Raw genomic sequence first — 18,201 nt, forward strand, 5'->3', positions numbered from 1 at the left:
ACATCATTCCCACTTGACTCACCAAATTTCGTTCTCATAGCTTAAAGCATTCCTCTGCAGTAACAGTTTGAATTTTTAGGTTTCACTCTGTTTTCTCCTATATTGATAGATGAATTTGGAACTCTAAATCCAACACGGTTTGTGCTAGCTCCTTGAAACTTGACACAATACAGTAGTTCTAAGTTCTAACTATACAGTTTGTTTCCTATTCAAGAAACCCTAAGCTCCCCTGAGAAAAACCACTTTCGTCTGAAAGCGGTTGCCTAGCTTCCAAAAAACTACGAGTTTCCTGAATCTCAGCAAATGTTATTTCACCCAATCTTGATGATACTTGGAGGTAATGATCAGTACACCATTCCCACTTGACTCACCAAATTTCCTTCTTATAGCTTGAAGCATTCCTCTGCAGTAACAGTTTGAATTTTTAGGTTTCACTCTGTTTTCTCCTATATTGATAGATGAATTTAGAACTCTAAATCCAACACCTTTTGTGCTAGCACCTTGAAACTTGACAAAATAAAGCAGTTCTAAGTTGTGTCTGTACTGTTTGTTTCCTATTCAAGTAGCCCTAAGCAGAGACTGATGAAAACCAAATTCGTCTGAAAGGGGTTGCCTAGCTTCCAAAAAACTACGAGTTTCCTGAAATCTCAGCAAACGTTATTTCACTCAATCTTGATGATACTTGGAGGTGATGATCAGTACATCATTCCCACTTGACTCACCAAATTTCGTTCTCATAGCTTGAAGCATTCCTCTGCAGTAACAGTTTGAATTTTTATGTTTCACTCTGTTTTCTCCTATATTGATAGATGAATTTGGAACTCTAAATCCAACACGGTTTGTGCTAGCTCCTTGAAACTTGACACAATACAGTAGTTCTAAGTTCTAACTATACAGTTTGTTTCCTATTCAAGTAACCCTAAGCACAGTCTGAGAAAAACCACTTTCGTCTGAAAGGGGTTGCCTAGCTTCCAAAAAACTAAGAGTTTCCTGAATCTCAGCAAATGTTATTTCACCCAATCTTGATGATACTTGGAGGTAATGATCAGTGCATCATTCCCACCTGACTCACCAAATTTCATTATTATAGCTTGAAGCATTCCTCTGCAGTAACAGTTTGAATTTTTAGGTTTCACTCTGTTTTCTCCTATATTGATAGATGAATTTGGAACTCTAAATCCAACACGGTTTGTGCTAGCTCCTTGAAACTTGACACAGTAAAGTAGTTCTAAGTTCTGTCTGTACTGTTTGGTTCCTATTCAAGTAGCCCTAAGCAGAGACTGATGAAAACCACTTTCCTCTGGAAGGGGTTGCCTAGCTTCCAAAAACCTATGAGTTTTCTGAAATCTCAGCAAAGGTTATTTCACCCAATCTTGATGATACTTAGAGGTAATGATCAGTACACCATTCCCACTTGACTCACCAGATGTCGTTCTTATACCTTGAAGCATTCCTCTGCAGTAACAGTTTGAATTTTTAGGTTTCACTCTGTTTTCTCCTATATTGATAGATGAATTTGGAACTCTAAATCCAACACAGTTTGTGCTAGCTCCTTGAAACTTGACACAATAAAGCAGTTCTAAGTTTTAACTATACAGTTTGTTTCCTATTCAAGTAGCCCTAAGCAGAGACTGATGAAAACCAAATTCGTCTGAAAGGGGTTGGTTGCCTAGCTTCCAAAAACTACGAGTTTCCTGAAATCTCAGCAAATGTTATTTGACCCAATCTTGATGATACTTGGAGGTAATGATCAGTACACCATTCCCACTTGACTCACCAAATTTCGTTCTTATAGCTTGAAGCATTCCTCTGCAGTAACACTTTGAATTTTTAGGTTTCACTCTGTTTTCTCCTATATTGATAGATGAATTTGGAACTCTAAATCCAACACAGTTTGTGCTAGCTCCTTGAAACTTGACACAATAAAGTAGTTCTAAGTTCTAACTATACAGTTTGTTTCCTATTCAAGTAGCCCTAAGCAGAGACTGATGAAAACCAAATTCGTCTGAAAGGGGTTGCCTAGATTCCAAAAAACTACGAGTTTCCTGAAATCTCAGCAAATGTTATTTCACCCAATCTTGAAGATACTTGGACGTAATGATCAGTACACCATTCCCACTTGACTCACCAAATTTCGTTCTTATAGCTTGAAGCATTCCTCTGCAGTAACAGTTTGAATTTTTAGGTTTCACTCTGTTTTCTCCTATATTGATAGATGAATTTGGAACTCTAAATCCAACACAGTTTGTGCTAGCTCCTTGAAACTTGACACAATAAAGTAGTTCTAAGTTCTAACTATACAGTTTGTTTCCTATTCAAGTAGCCCTAAGCAGAGACTGATGAAAACCAAATTCGTCTGAAAGGGGTTGCCTAGCTTCCAAAAAACTACGAGTTTCCTGAAATCTCAGCAAATGTTGTTTCACCCAATCTTGATGATACTTGGAGGTAATGATCAGTACACCATTCCCACTTGACTCACCAAATTTCGTTCTTATAGCTTGAAGCATTCCTCTGCAGTAACAGTTTGAATTTTTAGGTTTCACTCTGTTTTCTCCTATATTGATAGATGAATTTGGAACTCTAAATCCAACACAGTTTGTGCTAGCTCCTTGAAACTTGACACAATAAAGTAGTTCTAAGTTCTAACTATACAGTTTGTTTCCTATTCAAGTAGACCTAAGCAGAGACTGATGAAAACCAAATTCGTCTGAAAGGGGTTGCCTAGATTCCAAAAAACTACGAGTTTCCTGAAATCTCAGCAAATGTTATTTCACCCAATCTTGAAGATACTTGGACGTAATGATCAGTACACCATTCCCACTTGACTCACCAAATTTCGTTCTTATAGCTTGAAGCATTCCTCTGCAGTAACAGTTTGAATTTTTAGGTTTCACTCTGTTTTCTCCTATATTGATAGATGAATTTGGAACTCTAAATCCAACACAGTTTGTGCTAGCTCCTTGAAACTTGACAAAATAAAGCAGTTCTAAGTTGTGTCTGTACTGTTTGTTTCCTATTCAAGTAGCCCTAAGCAGAGACTGATGAAAACCAAATTCATCTGAAAGGGGTTGCCTAGCTTCCAAAAGACTACGAGATTCCTGAAATCTCAGCAAATGTTGTTTCACCCAATCTTGATGATACTTGGAGGTAATGATCAGTACACCATTCCCACTTGACTCACCAAATTTCGTTCTTATAGCTTGAAGCATTCCTCTGCAGTAACAGTTTGAATTTTTAGGTTTCACTCTGTTTTCTCCTATATTGATAGATGAATTTGGAACTCTAAATCCAACACAGTTTGTGCTAGCTCCTTGAAATTTGACACAATAAAGTAGTTCTATGTTCTAACTATACAGTTTGTTTCGTATTCAAGTAGCCCTAAGCAGAGACTGATGAAAACCAAATTCGTCTGAAAGGGGTTGCCTAGCTTCCAAAAAACTACGAGTTTCCTGAAATGTCAGCAAATGTTATTTCACGCAATCTTGATGATACTTGGAGGTAATGATCAGTACACCATTCCCACTTGACTCACCAAATTTCGTTCTTATAACTTGAAGCATTCCTCTGCAGTAACAGTTTGAATTTTTAGGTTTCACTCTGTTTTCTCCTATATTGATAGATGAATTTGGAACGTTAAATCCAACACGGTTTGTGCTAGCTCCTTGAAACTTGACACAATAATGTAGTTCTAAGTTTTAACTATACAGTTTGTTTCCTATTCAAGTAGCCCTAAGCAGAGACTGATGAAAACCAAATTCGTCTGAAAGGGGTTGCCTTGCTTCCAAAAAACTACGAGTTTCCTGAAATCTCAGCAAATGTTATTTCACCCAATCTTGATGATACTTGGAGGTAATGATCAGTACACCATTCCCACTTGACTCACCAAATTTCGTTCTTATAGCTTGAAGCATTCCTCTGCAGTAACAGTTTGAATTTTTGGGTTTCACTCTGTTTTCTCCTATATTGATAGATGAATTTGGAACTCTAAATCCAACACAGTTTGTGCTAGCTCCTTGAAACTTGACACAATAAAGTAGTTCTATGTTCTAACTATACAGTTTGTTTGCTATTCAAGTAGCCCTAAGCAGGGACTGATGAAAACCAAATTCGTCTGAAAGGGGTTGCCTAGATTCCAAAAAACTACGAGTTTCCTGAAATCTCAGCAAATGTTATTTCACCCAATCTTGAAGATACTTGGACGTAATGATCAGTACACCATTCCCACTTGACTCACCAAATTTCGTTCTTATAGCTTGAAGCATTCCTCTGCAGTAACAGTTTGAATTTTTAGGTTTCACTCTGTTTTCTCCTATATTGATAGATGAATTTGGAACTCTAAATGCAACACAGTTTGTGCTAGCTCCTTGAAACTTGACAAAATAAAGCAGTTCTAAGTTGTGTCTGTACTGTTTGTTTCCTATTCAAGTAGCCCTAAGCAGAGACTGATGAAAACCAAATTCGTCTGAAAGGGGTTGCCTAGCTTCCAAAAAACTACGAGTTTCCTGAAATCTCAGCAAATGTTGTTTCACCCAATCTTGATGATACTTGGAGGTAATGATCAGTACACCATTCCCACTTGACTCACCAAATTTCGTTCTTATAGTTTGAAGCATTCCTCTGCAGTAACAGTTTGAAATTTTAGGTTGCACTCTTTTTTCTCCTATATTGATGGATGAATTTGGAACTCTAAATCCAACACGGTTTGTGCTAGCTCCTTGAAACTTGACAAAATAAAGCAGTTCTAAGTTCTGTCTGTACTGTTTGTTTCCTATTCAAGTAGCCCTAAGGAGAGACTGATGAAAACCAAATTCGTCTGAAAGGGGTCGCCTAGCTTCCAAAAAACTACGAGTTTCCTGAAATCTCAGCAAATGTTATTTCACCCAATCTTGATGATACTTGGAGGTAATGATCAGTACATCATTCCCACTTGACTCACCAAATTTCGTTCTTATACCTTGAAGCATTCCTCTGCAGTAACAGTTTGAATTTTTAGGTTTCACTCTGTTTTCTCCTATATTGATAGATGAATTTGGAACTATAAATCCAACACGGTTTGTGCTAGCTCCTTGAAACTTGACAAAATAAAGTAGTTCTAAGTTCTAACTATACAGTTTGTTTCCTATTCAAGTAACCCTAAGCACAGCCTGAGAAAAACCACTTTCGTCTGAAAGGGGTTGCCTAGCTTCCAAAAAACTACGAGTTTCCTGAAATCTCAGCAAATGTTATTTCACCCAATCTTGATGATACTTGGAGGTAATGATCAGTACACCATTCCCACTTGACTCACCAAATTTCGTTCTTATAGCTTGAAGCATTCCTCTGCAGTAACAGTTTGAATTTTTTGGTTTCACTCTGTTTTCTCCTATATTGATAGATGAATTTGGAACTCTAAATCCTACACGGTTTGTGCTAGCTCCTTGAATCTTGACACAATAAAGTAGTTCTACGTTCTATCTATACAGTTTGTTTCCTATTCAAGTAACCCTAAGCACAGCCTGAGAAAAACCACTTTCGTCTGAAAGGGGTTGCCTAGCTTCCAAAAAACTAAGAGTTTCCTGAATCTCAGCAAATGTTATTTCACCCAATCTTGATGATACTTGGAGGTAATGATCAGTACATCATTCCCACCTGACTCACCAAATTTCATTCTTATAGCTTGAAGCATTCCTCTGCAGTAACAGTTTGAATTTTTAGGTTTCACTCTGTTTTCTCCTATATTGATAGATGAATTTGGAACTCTAAATCCAACACGGTTTGTGCTAGCTCCTTGAAACTTGACACAGTAAAGTAGTTCTAAGTTCTGTCTGTACTGTTTGTTTCCTATTCAAGTAGCCCTAAGCAGAGACTGATGAAAACCAAATTCGTCTGAAAGTGGTTGCCTAGCTTCCAAAAAACTACGAGTTTCCTGAAATCTCAGCAAACGTTATTTCACCCAGTCTTGATGATACTTGGAGGCAATGATCAGTACATCATTCCCACTTGACTCACCAAATTTCGTTCTCATAGCTTAAAGCATTCCTCTGCAGTAACAGTTTGAATTTTTAGGTTTCACTCTGTTTTCTCCTATATTGATAGATGAATTTGGAACTCTAAATCCAACACGGTTTGTGCTAGCTCCTTGAAACTTGACACAATACAGTAGTTCTAAGTTCTAACTATACAGTTTGTTTCCTATTCAAGAAACCCTAAGCACACCTGAGAAAAACCACTTTCGTCTGAAAGGGGTTGCCTAGCTTCCAAAAAACTACGAGTTTCCTGAATCTCAGCAAATGTTATTTCACCCAATCTTGATGATACTTGGAGGTAATGATCAGTACACCATTCCCACTTGACTCACCAAATTTCCTTCTTATAGCTTGAAGCATTCCTCTGCAGTAACAGTTTGAATTTTTAGGTTTCACTCTGTTTTCTCCTATATTGATAGATGAATTTAGAACTCTAAATCCAACACCTTTTGTGCTAGCACCTTGAAACTTGACAAAATAAAGCAGTTCTAAGTTGTGTCTGTACTGTTTGTTTCCTATTCAAGTAGCCCTAAGCAGACACTGATGAAAACCAAATTCGTCTGAAAGGGGTTGCCTAGCTTCCAAAAAACTACGAGTTTCCTGAAATCTCAGCAAATGTTATTTCACCCAATCTTGATGATACTTGGAGGTAATGATCAGTACATCATTCCCACTTGACTCACCAAATTTCGTTCTCATAGCTTGAAGCATTCCTCTGCAGTAACAGTTTGAATTTTTATGTTTCACTCTGTTTTCTCCTATATTGATAGATGAATTTGGAACTCTAAATCCAACACGGTTTGTGCTAGCTCCTTGAAACTTGACACAATACAGTAGTTCTAAGTTCTAACTATACAGTTTGTTTCCTATTCAAGTAACCCTAAGCACAGTCTGAGAAAAACCACTTTCGTCTGAAAGGGGTTGCCTAGCTTCCAAAAAACTAAGAGTTTCCTGAATCTCAGCAAATGTTATTTCAACCAATCTTGATGATACTTGGAGGTAATGATCAGTACACCATTCCCACTTGACTCACCAAATTTCGTTCTTATAGCTTGAAGCATTCCTCTGCAGTAACAGTTTGAATTTTTAGGTTTCACTCTGTTTTCTCCTATATTGATAGATGAATTTGGAACTCTAAATCCAACACAGTTTGTGCTAGCTCCTTGAAACTTGACACAATAAAGTAGTTCTAAGTTCTAACTATACAGTTTGTTTCCTATTCAAGTAGACCTAAGCAGAGACTGATGAAAACCAAATTCGTCTGAAAGGGGTTGCCTAGATTCCAAAAAACTACGAGTTTCCTGAAATCTCAGCAAATGTTATTTCACCCAATCTTGAAGATACTTGGACGTAATGATCAGTACACCATTCCCACTTGACTCACCAAATTTCGTTCTTATAGCTTGAAGCATTCCTCTGCAGTAACAGTTTGAATTTTTAGGTTTCACTCTGTTTTCTCCTATATTGATAGATGAATTTGGAACTCTAAATGCAACACAGTTTGTGCTAGCTCCTTGAAACTTGACAAAATAAAGCAGTTCTAAGTTGTGTCTGTACTGTTTGTTTCCTATTCAAGTAGCCCTAAGCAGAGACTGATGAAAACCAAATTCATCTTAAAGGGGTTGCCTAGCTTCCAAAAGACTACGAGATTCCTGAAATCTCAGCAAATGATGTTTCACCCAATCTTGATGATACTTGGAGGTAATGATCAGTACACCATTCCCACTTGACTCACCAAATTTCGTTCTTATAGCTTGAAGCATTCCTCTGCAGTAACAGTTTGAATTTTTAGGTTTCACTCTGTTTTCTCCTATATTGATAGATGAATTTGGAACTCTAAATCCAACACAGTTTGTGCTAGCTCCTTGAAATTTGACACAATAAAGTAGTTCTAAGTTCTAACTATACAGTTTGTTTCGTATTCAAGTAGCCCTAAGCAGAGACTGATGAAAACCAAATTCGTCTGAAAGGGGTTGCCTAGCTTCCAAAAAACTACGAGTTTCCTGAAATGTCAGCAAATGTTATTTCACGCAATCTTGATGATACTTGGAGGTAATGATCAGTACACCATTCCCACTTGACTCACCAAATTTCGTTCTTATTACTTGAAGCATTCCTCTGCAGTAACAGTTTGAATTTTTAGGTTTCACTCTGTTTTCTCCTATATTGATAGATGAATTTGGAACTCTAAATGCAACACAGTTTGTGCTAGCTCCTTGAAACTTGACACAATACAGTAGTTCTAAGTTCTAACTATACAGTTTGTTTCCTATTCAAGTAACCCTAAGCACAGTCTGAGAAAAACCACTTTCGTCTGAAAGGGGTTGCCTAGCTTCCAAAAAACTACGAGTTTCCTGAAATCTCAGCAAATGTTATTTCACCCAATCTTGAAGATACTTGGACGTAATGATCAGTACACCATTCCCACTTGACTCACCAAATTTCGTTCTTATAGCTTGAAGCATTCCTCTGCAGTAACAGTTTGAATTTTTAGGTTTCACTCTGTTTTCTCCTATATTGATAGATGAATTTGGAACTCTAAATGCAACACAGTTTGTGCTAGCTCCTTGAAACTTGACAAAATAAAGCAGTTCTAAGTTGTGTCTGTACTGTTTGTTTCCTATTCAAGTAGCCCTAAGCAGAGACTGATGAAAACCAAATTCGTCTGAAAGGGGTTGCCTAGCTTCCAAAAAACTACGAGTTTCCTGAAATCTCAGCAAATGTTGTTTCACCCAATCTTGATGATACTTGGAGGTAATGATCAGTACACCATTCCCACTTGACTCACCAAATTTCGTTCTTATAGCTTGAAGCATTCCTCTGCAGTAACAGTTTGAAATTTTAGGTTGCACTCTTTTTTCTCCTATATTGATGGATGAATTTGGAACTCTAAATCCAACACGGTTTGTGCTAGCTCCTTGAAACTTGACAAAATAAAGCAGTTCTAAGTTCTGTCTGTACTGTTTGTTTCCTATTCAAGTAGCCCTAAGGAGAGACTGATGAAAACCAAATTCGTCTGAAAGGGGTTGCCTAGCTTCCAAAAAACTACGAGTTTCCTGAAATGTCAGCAAATGTTATTTCACGCAATCTTGATGATACTTGGAGGTAATGATCAGTACATCATTCCCACTTGACTCACCAAATTTCTTTCTTATACCTTGAAGCATTCCTCTGCAGTAACAGTTTGAATTTTTAGGTTTCACTCTGTTTTCTCCTATATTGATAGATGAATTTGGAACTATAAATCCAACACGGTTTGTGCTAGCTCCTTGAAACTTGACAAAATAAAGTAGTTCTAAGTTCTAACTATACAGTTTGTTTCCTATTCAAGTAACCCTAAGCACAGCCTGAGAAAAACCACTTTCGTCTGAAAGGGGTTGCCTAGCTTCCAAAAAACTACGAGTTTCCTGAAATCTCAGCAAATGTTATTTCACCCAATCTTGATGATACTTGGAGGTAATGATCAGTACACCATTCCCACTTGACTCACCAAATTTCGTTCTTATAGCTTGAAGCATTCCTCTGCAGTAACAGTTTGAATTTTTTGGTTTCACTCTGTTTTCTCCTATATTGATAGATGAATTTGGAACTCTAAATCCTACACGGTTTGTGCTAGCTCCTTGAATCTTGACACAATAAAGTAGTTCTACGTTCTATCTATACAGTTTGTTTCCTATTCAAGTAACCCTAAGCACAGCCTGAGAAAAACCACTTTCGTCTGAAAGGGGTTGCCTAGCTTCCAAAAAACTAAGAGTTTCCTGAATCTCAGCAAATGTTATTTCACCCAATCTTGATGATACTTGGAGGTAATGATCAGTACATCATTCCCACCTGACTCACCAAATTTCATTCTTATAGCTTGAAGCATTCCTCTGCAGTAACAGTTTGAATTTTTAGGTTTCACTCTGTTTTCTCCTATATTGATAGATGAATTTGGAACTCTAAATCCAACACGGTTTGTGCTAGCTCCTTGAAACTTGACACAGTAAAGTAGTTCTAAGTTCTGTCTGTACTGTTTGTTTCCTATTCAAGTAGCCCTAAGCAGAGACTGATGAAAACCAAATTCGTCTGAAAGTGGTTGCCTAGCTTCCAAAAAACTACGAGTTTCCTGAAATCTCAGCAAACGTTATTTCACCCAGTCTTGATGATACTTGGAGGCAATGATCAGTACATCATTCCCACTTGACTCACCAAATTTCGTTCTCATAGCTTAAAGCATTCCTCTGCAGTAACAGTTTGAATTTTTAGGTTTCACTCTGTTTTCTCCTATATTGATAGATGAATTTGGAACTCTAAATCCAACACGGTTTGTGCTAGCTCCTTGAAACTTGACACAATACAGTAGTTCTAAGTTCTAACTATACAGTTTGTTTCCTATTCAAGAAACCCTAAGCACACCTGAGAAAAACCACTTTCGTCTGAAAGGGGTTGCCTAGCTTCCAAAAAACTACGAGTTTCCTGAATCTCAGCAAATGTTATTTCACCCAATCTTGATGATACTTGGAGGTAATGATCAGTACACCATTCCCACTTGACTCACCAAATTTCCTTCTTATAGCTTGAAGCATTCCTCTGCAGTAACAGTTTGAATTTTTAGGTTTCACTCTGTTTTCTCCTATATTGATAGATGAATTTGGAACTCTAAATCCAACACAGTTTGTGCTAGGTCCTTGAAACTTGACACAATAAAGTAGTTCTAAGTTCTAACTATACAGTTTGTTTCCTATTCAAGTAGACCTAAGCAGAGACTGATGAAAACCAAATTCATCTGAAAGGGGTTGCCTAGATTCCAAAAAACTACGAGTTTCCTGAAATCTCAGCAAATGTTATTTCACCCAATCTTGAAGATACTTGGACGTAATGATCAGTACACCATTCCCACTTGACTCACCAAATTTCGTTCTTATAGCTTGAAGCATTCCTCTGCAGTAACAGTTTGAATTTTTAGGTTTCACTCTGTTTTCTCCTATATTGATAGATGAATTTGGAACTCTAAATGCAACACAGTTTGTGCTAGCTCCTTGAAACTTGACAAAATAAAGCAGTTCTAAGTTGTGTCTGTACTGTTTGTTTCCTATTCAAGTACCCCTAAGCAGAGACTGATGAAAACCAAATTCATCTTAAAGGGGTTGCCTAGCTTCCAAAAGACTAAGAGATTCCTGAAATCTCAGCAAATGATGTTTCACCCAATCTTGATGATACTTGGAGGTAATGATCAGTACACCATTCCCACTTGACTCACCAAATTTCGTTCTTATAGCTTGAAGCATTCCTCTGCAGTAACAGTTTGAATTTTTAGGTTTCACTCTGTTTTCTCCTATATTGATAGATGAATTTGGAACTCTAAATGCAACACAGTTTGTGCTAGCTCCTTGAAACTTGACAAAATAAAGCAGTTCTAAGTTGTGTCTGTACTGTTTGTTTCCTATTCAAGTAGCCCTAAGCAGAGACTGATGAAAACCAAATTCATCTTAAAGGGGTTGCCTAGCTTCCAAAAGACTACGAGATTCCTGAAATCTCAGCAAATGATGTTTCACCCAATCTTGATGATACTTGGAGGTAATGATCAGTACACCATTCCCACTTGACTCACCAAATTTCGTTCTTATAGCTTGAAGCATTCCTCTGCAGTAACAGTTTGAATTTTTAGGTTTCACTCTGTTTTCTCCTATATTGATAGATGAATTTGGAACTCTAAATCCAACACAGTTTGTGCTAGCTCCTTGAAATTTGACACAATAAAGTAGTTCTAAGTTCTAACTATACAGTTTGTTTCGTATTCAAGTAGCCCTAAGCAGAGACTGATGAAAACCAAATTCGTCTGAAAGGGGTTGCCTAGCTTCCAAAAAACTACGAGTTTCCTGAAATGTCAGCAAATGTTATTTCACGCAATCTTGATGATACTTGGAGGTAATGATCAGTACACCATTCCCACTTGACTCACCAAATTTCGTTCTTATTACTTGAAGCATTCCTCTGCAGTAACAGTTTGAATTTTTAGGTTTCACTCTGTTTTCTCCTATATTGATAGATGAATTTGGAACTCTAAATGCAACACAGTTTGTGCTAGCTCCTTGAAACTTGACACAATACAGTAGTTCTAAGTTCTAACTATACAGTTTGTTTCCTATTCAAGTAACCTTAAGCACAGTCTGAGAAAAACCACTTTCGTCTGAAAGGGGTTGCCTAGCTTCCAAAAAACTACGAGTTTCCTGAAATCTCAGCAAATGTTATTTCACCCAATCTTGAAGATACTTGGACGTAATGATCAGTACACCATTCCCACTTGACTCACCAAATTTCGTTCTTATAGCTTGAAGCATTCCTCTGCAGTAACAGTTTGAATTTTTAGGTTTCACTCTGTTTTCTCCTATATTGATAGATGAATTTGGAACTCTAAATGCAACACAGTTTGTGCTAGCTCCTTGAAACTTGACAAAATAAAGCAGTTCTAAGTTGTGTCTGTACTGTTTGTTTCCTATTCAAGTAGCCCTAAGCAGAGACTGATGAAAACCAAATTCGTCTGAAAGGGGTTGCCTAGCTTCCAAAAAACTACGAGTTTCCTGAAATCTCAGCAAATGTTGTTTCACCCAATCTTGATGATACTTGGAGGTAATGATCAGTACACCATTCCCACTTGACTCACCAAATTTCGTTCTTATAGCTTGAAGCATTCCTCTGCAGTAACAGTTTGAAATTTTAGGTTGCACTCTTTTTTCTCCTATATTGATGGATGAATTTGGAACTCTAAATCCAACACGGTTTGTGCTAGCTCCTTGAAACTTGACAAAATAAAGCAGTTCTAAGTTCTGTCTGTACTGTTTGTTTCCTATTCAAGTAGCCCTAAGGAGAGACTGATGAAAACCAAATTCGTCTGAAAGGGGTTGCCTAGCTTCCAAAAAACTACGAGTTTCCTGAAATGTCAGCAAATGTTATTTCACGCAATCTTGATGATACTTGGAGGTAATGATCAGTACATCATTCCCACTTGACTCACCAAATTTCTTTCTTATACCTTGAAGCATTCCTCTGCAGTAACAGTTTGAATTTTTAGGTTTCACTCTGTTTTCTCCTATATTGATAGATGAATTTGGAACTATAAATCCAACACGGTTTGTGCTAGCTCCTTGAAACTTGACAAAATAAAGTAGTTCTAAGTTCTAACTATACAGTTTGTTTCCTATTCAAGTAACCCTAAGCACAGCCTGAGAAAAACCACTTTCGTCTGAAAGGGGTTGCCTAGCTTCCAAAAAACTACGAGTTTCCTGAAATCTCAGCAAATGTTATTTCACCCAATCTTGATGATACTTGGAGGTAATGATCAGTACACCATTCCCACTTGACTCACCAAATTTCGTTCTTATAGCTTGAAGCATTCCTCTGCAGTAACAGTTTGAATTTTTTGGTTTCACTCTGTTTTCTCCTATATTGATAGATGAATTTGGAACTCTAAATCCTACACGGTTTGTGCTAGCTCCTTGAATCTTGACACAATAAAGTAGTTCTACGTTCTATCTATACAGTTTGTTTCCTATTCAAGTAACCCTAAGCACAGCCTGAGAAAAACCACTTTCGTCTGAAAGGGGTTGCCTAGCTTCCAAAAAACTAAGAGTTTCCTGAATCTCAGCAAATGTTATTTCACCCAATCTTGATGATACTTGGAGGTAATGATCAGTACATCATTCCCACCTGACTCACCAAATTTCATTCTTATAGCTTGAAGCATTCCTCTGCAGTAACAGTTTGAATTTTTAGGTTTCACTCTGTTTTCTCCTATATTGATAGATGAATTTGGAACTCTAAATCCAACACGGTTTGTGCTAGCTCCTTGAAACTTGACACAGTAAAGTAGTTCTAAGTTCTGTCTGTACTGTTTGTTTCCTATTCAAGTAGCCCTAAGCAGAGACTGATGAAAACCAAATTCGTCTGAAAGTGGTTGCCTAGCTTCCAAAAAACTACGAGTTTCCTGAAATCTCAGCAAACGTTATTTCACCCAGTCTTGATGATACTTGGAGGCAATGATCAGTACATCATTCCCACTTGACTCACCAAATTTCGTTCTCATAGCTTAAAGCATTCCTCTGCAGTAACAGTTTGAATTTTTAGGTTTCACTCTGTTTTCTCCTATATTGATAGATGAATTTGGAACTCTAAATCCAACACGGTTTGTGCTAGCTCCTTGAAACTTGACACAATACAGTAGTTCTAAGTTCTAACTATACAGTTTGTTTCCTATTCAAGAAACCCTAAGCACACCTGAGAAAAACCACTTTCGTCTGAAAGGGGTTGCCTAGCTTCCAAAAAACTACGAGTTTCCTGAATCTCAGCAAATGTTATTTCACCCAATCTTGATGATACTTGGAGGTAATGATCAGTACACCATTCCCACTTGACTCACCAAATTTCCTTCTTATAGCTTGAAGCATTCCTCTGCAGTAACAGTTTGAATTTTTAGGTTTCACTCTGTTTTCTCCTATATTGATAGATGAATTTGGAACTCTAAATCCAACACAGTTTGTGCTAGCTCCTTGAAACTTGACACAATAAAGTAGTTCTAAGTTCTAACTATACAGTTTGTTTCCTATTCAAGTAGACCTAAGCAGAGACTGATGAAAACCAAATTCATCTGAAAGGGGTTGCCTAGATTCCAAAAAACTACGAGTTTCCTGAAATCTCAGCAAATGTTATTTCACCCAATCTTGAAGATACTTGGACGTAATGATCAGTACACCATTCCCACTTGACTCACCAAATTTCGTTCTTATAGCTTGAAGCATTCCTCTGCAGTAACAGTTTGAATTTTTAGGTTTCACTCTGTTTTCTCCTATATTGATAGATGAATTTGGAACTCTAAATGCAACACAGTTTGTGCTAGCTCCTTGAAACTTGACAAAATAAAGCAGTTCTAAGTTGTGTCTGTACTGTTTGTTTCCTATTCAAGTACCCCTAAGCAGAGACTGATGAAAACCAAATTCATCTTAAAGGGGTTGCCTAGCTTCCAAAAGACTAAGAGATTCCTGAAATCTCAGCAAATGATGTTTCACCCAATCTTGATGATACTTGGAGGTAATGATCAGTACACCATTCCCACTTGACTCACCAAATTTCGTTCTTATAGCTTGAAGCATTCCTCTGCAGTAACAGTTTGAATTTTTAGGTTTCACTCTGTTTTCTCCTATATTGATAGATGAATTTGGAACTCTAAATCCAACACAGTTTGTGCTAGCTCCTTGAAATTTGACACAATAAAGTAGTTCTAAGTTCTAACTATACAGTTTGTTTCCTATTCAAGTAGCCCTAAGCAGAGACTGATGAAAACCAAATTCGTCTGAAAGGGGTTGCCTAGCTTCCAAAAAACTACGAGTTTCCTGAAATGTCAGCAAATGTTATTTCACGCAATCTTGATGATACTTGGAGGTAATGATCAGTACACCATTCCCACTTGACTCACCAAATTTCGTTCTTATTACTTGAAGCATTCCTCTGCAGTAACAGTTTGAATTTTTAGGTTTCACTCTGTTTTCTCCTATATTGATAGATGAATTTGGAACGTTAAATCCAACACGGTTTGTGCTAGCTCCTTGAAACTTGACACAATAATATAGTTCTAAGTTTTAACTATACAGTTTGTTTCCTATTCAAGTAGCCCTAAGCAGAGACTGATGAAAACCAAATTCGTCTGAAAGGGGTTGCCTTGCTTCCAAAAAACTACGAGTTTCCTGAAATCTCATCAAATGTTATTTCACCCAATCTTGATGATACTTGGAGGTAATGATCAGTACACCATTCCCACTTGACTCACCAAATTTCGTTCTTATAGCTTGAAGCATTCCTCTGCAGTAACAGTTTGAATTTTTAAATTTCATTCTGTTTTCTCCTATATTGATAGATGAATTTGGAACTCTAAATCCAACACAGTTTGTGCTAGCTCCTTGAAACTTGACACAATAAAGTAATTCTAAGTTCTAACTATACAGTTTGTTTCCTATTCAAGTAGCCCTAAGCAGGGACTGATGAAAACCAAATTCGTCTGAAAGGGGTTGCCTAGATTCCAAAAAACTACGAGTTTCCTGAAATCTCAGCAAATGTTATTTCACCCAATCTTGAAGATACTTGGACGTAATGATCAGTACACCATTCCCACTTGACTCACCAAATTTCGTTCTTATAGCTTGAAGCATTCCTCTGCAGTAACAGTTTGAATTTTTAGGTTTCACTCTGTTTTCTCCTATATTGATAGATGAATTTGGAACTCTAAATGCAACACAGTTTGTGCTAGCTCCTTGAAACTTGACAAAATAAAGCAGTTCTAAGTTGTGTCTGTACTGTTTGTTTCCTATTCAAGTAGCCCTAAGGAGAGACTGATGAAAACCAAATTCGTCTGAAAGGGGTTGCCTAGCTTCCAAAAAACTACGAGTTTCCTGAAATCTCAGCAAGTGTTATTTCACCCAATCTTGATGATACTTGGAGGTAATGATCAGTACATCATTCCCACTTGACTCACCAAATTTCGTTCTTATAGCTTGAAGCATTCCTCTGCAGTATCAGTTTGAATTTTTAGGTTTCACTCTGTTTTCTCCTATATTGATAGATGAATTTGGAACTCTAAATCCAACACGGTTTGTGCTAGCTCCTTGAAACTTGACAAAATATAGTAGTTCTAAGTTCTAACTATACAGTTTGTTTCCTATTCAAGTAACCCTAAGCACAGCCTGAGAAAAACCACTTTCGTCTGAAAGGGCTTGCCTAGCTTCCAAAAAACTACGAGTTTCCTGAAATCTCAGCAAATGTTATTTCACCCAATCTTGATGATACTTGGAGGTAATGATCAGTACACCATTCCCACTTGACTCACCAAATTTCGTTCTTATACCTTGAAGCATTCCTCTGCAGTAACAGTTTGAATTTTTAGGTTTCACTCTGTTTTCTCCTATATTGATAGATGAATTTGGAACTCTAAATCCAACACAGTTTGTGCTAGCTCCTTGAAACTTGACACAATAAAGTAGTTCTAAGTTCTAACTATACAGTTTGTTTCCTATTCAAGTAGACCTAAGCAGAGACTGATGAAAACCAAATTCCTCTGAAAGGGGTTGCCTAGATTCCAAAAAACTACGAGTTTCCTGAAATCTCAGCAAATGTTATTTCACCCAATCTTGAAGATACTTGGACGTAATGATCAGTACACCATTCCCACTTGACTCACCAAATTTCGTTCTTATAGCTTGAAGCATTCCTCTGCAGTAACAGTTTGAATTTTTAGGTTTCACTCTGTTTTCTCCTATATTGATAGATGAATTTGGAACTCTAAATGCAACACAGTTTGTGCTAGCTCCTTGAAACTTGACAAAATAAAGCAGTTCTAAGTTGTGTCTGTACTGTTTGTTTCCTATTCAAGTAGCCCTAAGCAGAGACTGATGAAAACCAAATTCATCTGAAAGGGGTTGCCTAGCTTCCAAAAGACTACGAGATTCCTGAAATCTCAGCAAATGATGTTTCACCCAATCTTGATGATACTTGGAGGTAATGATCAGTACACCATTCCCACTTGACTCACCAAATTTCGTTCTTATAGCTTGAAGCATTCCTCTGCAGTAACAGTTTGAATTTTTAGGTTTCACTCTGTTTTCTCCTATATTGATAGATGAATTTGGAACTCTAAATCCAACACAGTTTGTGCTAGCTCCTTGAAATTTGACACAATAAAGTAGTTCTAAGTTCTAACTATACAGTTTGTTTCGTATTCAAGTAGCCCTAAGCAGAGACTGATGAAAACCAAATTCGTCTGAAAGGGGTTGCCTAGCTTCCAAAAAACTACGAGTTTCCTGAAATGTCAGCAAATGTTATTTCACGCAATCTTGATGATACTTGGAGGTAATGATCAGTACACCATTCCCACTTGACTCACCAAATTTCGTTCTTATTACTTGAAGCATTCCTCTGCAGTAACAGTTTGAATTTTTAGGTTTCACTCTGTTTTCTCCTATATTGATAGATGAATTTGGAACGTTAAATCCAACACGGTTTGTGCTAGCTCCTTGAAACTTGACACAATAATGTAGTTCTAAGTTTTAACTATACAGTTTGTTTCCTATTCAAGTAGCCCTAAGCAGAGACTGATGAAAACCAAATTCGTCTGAAAGGGGTTGCCTTGCTTCCAAAAAACTACGAGTTTCCTGAAATCTCATCAAATGTT

Source organism: Spermophilus citellus (genome assembly GCF_964194105.1).
Source record: "Spermophilus citellus genome assembly, chromosome: 18".
In the NCBI taxonomy this organism is placed as follows: domain Eukaryota; kingdom Metazoa; phylum Chordata; class Mammalia; order Rodentia; family Sciuridae; genus Spermophilus; species Spermophilus citellus.